The sequence below is a fragment of the Cyanistes caeruleus genome, chromosome 1, assembly GCF_971803275.1.
Source record: "Cyanistes caeruleus chromosome 1, bCyaCae1.hap1.1, whole genome shotgun sequence".
NCBI lineage: Eukaryota > Metazoa > Chordata > Aves > Passeriformes > Paridae > Cyanistes > Cyanistes caeruleus.
The window spans coordinates 18,291,036-18,297,033 of record NC_141701.1 but is presented as its reverse complement, the minus strand read 5'-3'; positions in this window follow the sequence as shown (position 1 = coordinate 18,297,033).

The following is a 5,998-nucleotide window of genomic DNA, read 5'->3' as shown; positions in this document are numbered from 1 at the left end:
TTTTCCTTGGTTACAGAATACGCCTAGAGAGTTGGCTTATATACTATACTCCTAAACATTTGATAGATTTTCTTAGGTCAAGCAAATCTTACCCTTACTGCAGGGTTTTGCAGTCTTCCCTTGCACAGGCTAGGCAAAATGTGTTTATAAGTAATCTGATGCCCATATGTGCAATTTTTCTGCTGTTACCATTCTAAATGTTTTCTGCAAGTTTGACCTCCAGAGTAATCAGGTGTGGTGAGATAGATGAGCCTACTTAAAATTTTATTTTACTAAGCAAAACAGATAAAACTCATCTAATTGCTCTAATAGCCTCATTCATCACATGACCTTGGTGATCTGATGTTTTCTAGTCTATTTCACTCTAGTAATTCTTGTAGAGGAATGGAAAACCAATGCCAAGTCTGTGAAAGAAAAAATCCAGTCCTGGGAAAGATGGAACTTTCCCAGAAGGAAAGTTCTTTTCCCCAGCTGGAAAGATATTGACTTATTCTTCCTACTTCTTGAAAAAGCAGTGGCCATTTGGTTGACCAGTGAAGATAGCTGCATCAATACGAGAGCTGCTCAGAAGTGCCTGATACCAGACAAGGAAATGGAAGTTGTGGTAGTGTGACTCTGGCTTTACATTCAAATATTTAAATTTAATCATCTATTTTGAAGGATTTTTCTATTTTTATTTGTATCTTTACCAAAGGTATTTATAACACTTTAATATTTGAAAGAAGTGTTGAATATTTGTTGGCAGAAGCAAGTATAGGTTTTCAATTTACGTGACCATCTTTCAAATTCAGAGCACTGGCTACGTCCTTTGTGGATGAAGAAGGTGAGGTGTTCTATATAAGATGGGCCTGTGCTCTCCTGCATCCTTCAGAAGCTTCACACCACTGGCTGAAAATGGAAATACATCATCTCACTAATGAAACTGAACTTAGAAATGTCGCAGTCTGAATACTCAAATTCCCCTTTCAGAGGGAACAAAGAAAAGCGAATGGTTAAGCATCTCATCACCTGACATCAGTAATTTTTAAACTAAAGCTTGCAGTTCTCTGAGAGTGGGAGAGAACTTTTCTCACCAGAGGACCTGATATTATAAGAATTAATATTGTAAAATTTATCACCAGCTTCAAAGGTTCTGCTGTGCATCAGTACTTTGTTCCCTCAGTCCCCTCTCATGCTCAGTAGTTAGAAGCACAGCAAGGCAATTAGGCTGTGTTGTCTTTAACCTACAGATGATATCCAGGTTTGAACTCCAGTGGGGCTCACCTGAGCATCATTCAAAATCCACAGCTGTTTCCATTTAGTTAGTGACACATCAGAGGACATTGTACTGATCCTCTTTGATCCATAGAATTATGTATATTCTTAATCTGAGAAATAAGTACGGTTTTGAAGCAAAAAAATTACCCTCAGCGTGTAAATGTACAAGAATACAGGGAAATGCTCACTTTGCTATAATTTAATCCTGCCTTGAAATAGTTTGAATAATTTATTCAAAGACTGAATAGATTCATACAGTCTATAGGCAGTCTCTATCAGCCAAACCCTGCTGAACAAAAAAGTTCCTCGTAGCTAAAATCTTGGGGATGTACAACACAATTTGCCTCATGAAGCACAGACTAATGAGGCTAATTAGGTGTGTCAACTGCTTGTTATTTTCACATCTTCATGCCTCCAATGTATTGTTTTGAATGTTGATTTGCAATGTTGTATTTTGAAAGGATCCTTGACCAGTCATTGCTATTGTGAACTTTCGAAATGAGAAAGCAAAAATGTTTGAGGCCAGTGGAAGACACACTGTAAAAAGCACACATTCTTTATTTGGAGTGGCAATCCATCGCCTACTTGAGGTTAAAATGAGAATAAATACAGGGCAGTTTAGGTCAGAGACTTAGGGACAACTGTGAGGTCAGAGGGCAGAGTCAAGCAGTCAATAGGAAATGAAACAATCTTCTTACTGTTATTTTAATGCCAGTTAGTCAAAATAAATAGAATTATTAAAAATGCATCATTATTTAGTGTCACTGTAAAAATAGCAAGGTTCCAACTAAAGGCAAGAGTTCCACAGCCTGAGTGCTGTCAAAACAAATTAAATGTAAAGAAATGAAGAACAAGAAAAAACAAAAATTTTGTGCCATTTAATATGCAATACATCTACAGAGGAGTTCATGTAGTTCAGATGTCCCATCTCAAGAGGATGTGGTATTAAAAATTAAGAATCACAGGAGGCCAGCAATCATGATCAAATGTGTGGAAAAGCTTTGACATGAGGAACAAATGGTCTAGGACTCATCAGCTTGGAAAAGAGATCAATGAGCATAGATAGGTTGTACGTCTGCAAAGCAATGACTAAAGTAAGCAGGAAATGGCTGCTCACTGCCTCTCCACATTACAAGTAGAAAACATCAAGTTAAATGACTGAGTGATAATTTCAATTAAGGAGAACATGAGATTTTTTTATCCCATGCTAGGAAAGCTGTGGACCACACAGTTCTGTGTCAGTGGCGGATGCCAAAAGGTTTACGTAGCTTCTAACTTGAGTAGCCAAACTTGTGAGAAAAGGAGAGGAATCCCACAAGGAATATTTAACACATAGATCCCTCTTCTGGAAAGGAGGTTTCTGAGCTGCAGACTGCTGTAGGCTGGAAGGGGAGGCTGGGGAATCATCACTATATGCTTGACCTGCCCTTGGGCTCTTCTCTTGGTCTCTGTTACTGGCTGTTGACAGAGTTTGGCCTCCAGGTCTTTTGTTTGACTCCTGACAGCTGTTCTTAAACCACCACACAGAGACTGGCAATGCTGTTATACCTATCACTGTGGCCTCTGTAAAAGTCTTCAGCAGGAACACTTTAATTTTGAGTGTGAACCTGCAGTGTTCTCAAAGTAAGCACAGCAGATCACTGCACTGAGAGTGGCATCTGTGAAATTATTGAAATAGATTTATGGGCAACTCCAAGACTATCTGTTGTTTACTGAGGACTTTGAGGATCTAAAATTCTTAGTTAATTATTCATAATAGGCTTCTAGGCACTATAACTCCCTCCTGTTCATAGCTGAGTTTTGATTTTCTGACTGAGTGTCATTTGTTACACCTAATTCACCGGGGTGTTTAAGTGGTTACTAAGTCATCAAATGCCAAAACATTTTCTTTGGTAGTCCTTAGTTAATTTCAAATTGAACAATACCATTTGTCAGTCAAGAAATACAGTACCATTTCTTTCCTCACATCCTGCACCTCCGATAATTCTCCTAGTGATACTGTCCATAAAGATGTTTGGCAGAGGAAGCTGCTTTTCAGGAGGTGAATTACACCTTTGGCTTTTACATTATTTCTGCCATCCATAAAGCAAAGATGCAAGAGAAAAAAAGCTCCCAGTGTTCCAGCAATCCCAGACTGCATGCATATTTCTACTTGATTTCCCAGCAACTTAAAATCCTAATATTTGCCTTGCGGACTATAGCATACTTCAAATTGTGGGTGAAGGAGCTCTGGGAGGACTGAGAATCCAATCAGCTTTAGGATTATGTCTTGGCAAACTGAGCTGGAATCAACTGTTGGGATGCAGAAAAGGCCAATATGAAGCAGTTTTAAGGAGAAGAAATCATGAAATAGGTAAAAATAGGTGAAGAGTGGGGAAATTGGTTCAGTAGTTTCACAGAGTGCAAGTAGGGTGGTAGTTGCTGAAGATAAATTAAACAGAGGTCAATGAAGACTAAGACACTGTCATAATAAATTGTTCCCACTGGAGGAGTAATTGAAATGGCTCTGTTAACTTCAGTGGGAATTAGATTAGGGTCTGTAAACTGATGGAGGAATATTTAAATTAGCTTCTCACATTAAGTCTTCATGGATATAAAAATGCTTTAAAAGGAAGATCCTAGAACTTCTACCATTGTGAATAATAATGCTTTATTTAAGCTAGTTTCAGGCTAATTGAACTAACACTGCTGAAACGTAGAAATACCTGAGTTCCCCTGAAAAGCACTTCGGTTGTTATGTTAAATATGTGAATTTCTCTATCCTCAAGCATCAAAGCCAAAACTAAACAGTGCATTTTATTATATGAAAAAGATGCTTCACTTATATATGGTGAAGATATAATTCTAAAATCATCACATCAAATGAATATTCAGTAGGTCCCAATCTTGAACCCGCACCCTTGGAAAAAGGTTGCCAATATTAGTGCAGCCATTTAGGTGCACAGTCTTGTTCTTATCTGCTGGTAAGGTCATGCCCAATAGTTTTGACCAATTTCCATAAATGTCGAATGTTGCCAAGTGCCTTTTCTGAGCAGGTGCTCAAGGGGCAGATGGGATAGAAAGGAAAGCACTGGCACAGAGCTGATGAGCCTGACAGCAGAATGTTAAGTCAGATGAACAGTTAGAGCAGGAGGAATGTCTTAATCATTGGTGGACATTGGGCATCAATTTATTTTTTCCTCAGGCTTTATTAAAATTGTAAAGCCAGGGCCAGAGGAAGACAGGCAGCAGGGTTGCATTTTATCCAGCTACCATGTTTGAAATGACTTCCAGTTGACAAGTGGGTTTTGATTTTATCCTTTCGGATGCCTAGTTCAACTACTGGGACATCTGTTATTTCAACACCACATCCACCCGGCTATGCATTCTAAATAAGCCTTGTCAACTTGGTGTACACGATCTGAGAGGAAAACAGAAACACTTCTGTTAAAAGGAAAAAAAGTTGTGCTAGCAGACATTAAAAGTGCTGTTAGCTGAGGACCAATGACCCTTAAAATCAAAGGCAAAACTCTTGTCCCTTTAACTGAAAGCTAATAAGTTACAGTCATTTCCTTTTGTTTTGATGAAACTGTGTCTACAAATTCTTTGTTAAGGAAACAACACTGGATCATGAAAAGGATGTATACATAGGATAACGAGAAAATTTTAGTATTGTCATTGCTAACTGGAATATAACCAATACAAATGAAAGGCCACTTCATTTTCTGAACCCGTATGTCCCACAAAACTACTCTGCTGATTCTCCAATACTTCCATTCAGCTTCAGAGAAGCAGCCTTTGTGTTTACACAGTCTTCCTCTAAAGGATTGAGCAAAGTAGATTAGATACATGTTAGATCAAACAAAGGAAATGGCATTGTGGCAAACCCCAGACATTTATTCTGTGAGGCATCCTTGTCTTCCCAGAGGTGTGGAACTGCATCAACTTAGATTTACCTAATGTGAAGGTGAAAATAGAGGGAATATATAGAAAGTCTGTGGACAAGATTTACTTGTAGGCAGTCTCTCAATAAAAACATAGTGCACTGCATGCTTTTACATGTTTGCAACAGGAGGACAGAGCAGAAAAACTTCACATCTAATCAAGATGACAGATAAAGGACAGAGTGAACGCTTCAAGAATACAGGGGAATTTGTTTTGCTGGGTTTTTGTGGGTGAGGAGGGGTGGAATTGGGAGTTGTAACAAAATAGAGTTCTTTTTTAATTAATTTCTTTGGGTTTCCTATTCATTTATGGATGTTCTCTTCCAATTGTCCCCCCATATGATTTCAAGCACAGGTATTAGTGCATAACTGAATGAAAGAAAAAGAGAAAAAAAAATGGAGAAAAACCTGTGAATGACAGTCACCAACAATTGCCAATTTGCTGAAGAAACAAGGACTCAAGAAAACAGATTTTTTTTTTTTAACACTGGGGCTTTCAAAATTGTATCCAAACTCCTGAGGCAGCAAGTAACCTGGCATCATTTGGCATTCTAGCTGATTCTAGGAGGGGGAAGTAGAGAGGTGTATGAATGTGAAAAGCACATTGATTTTTTTTATCCTGAAAACATTTCCATAGTGCTGAATTATGGTTCAGGCCAGTTTGTAAGTTATATGAGCCAGTTTGCTGATCCCTAGATATGAGACTCCAGGGAGATAAAGCCAGACTCCAAAACAATCATTCAAAAATCCAGTCAGAAGAAGGATGAATATGATACGTTTGGGGATGGTGGCCTGTGGAGGGAAGAAAAGGAATTTTA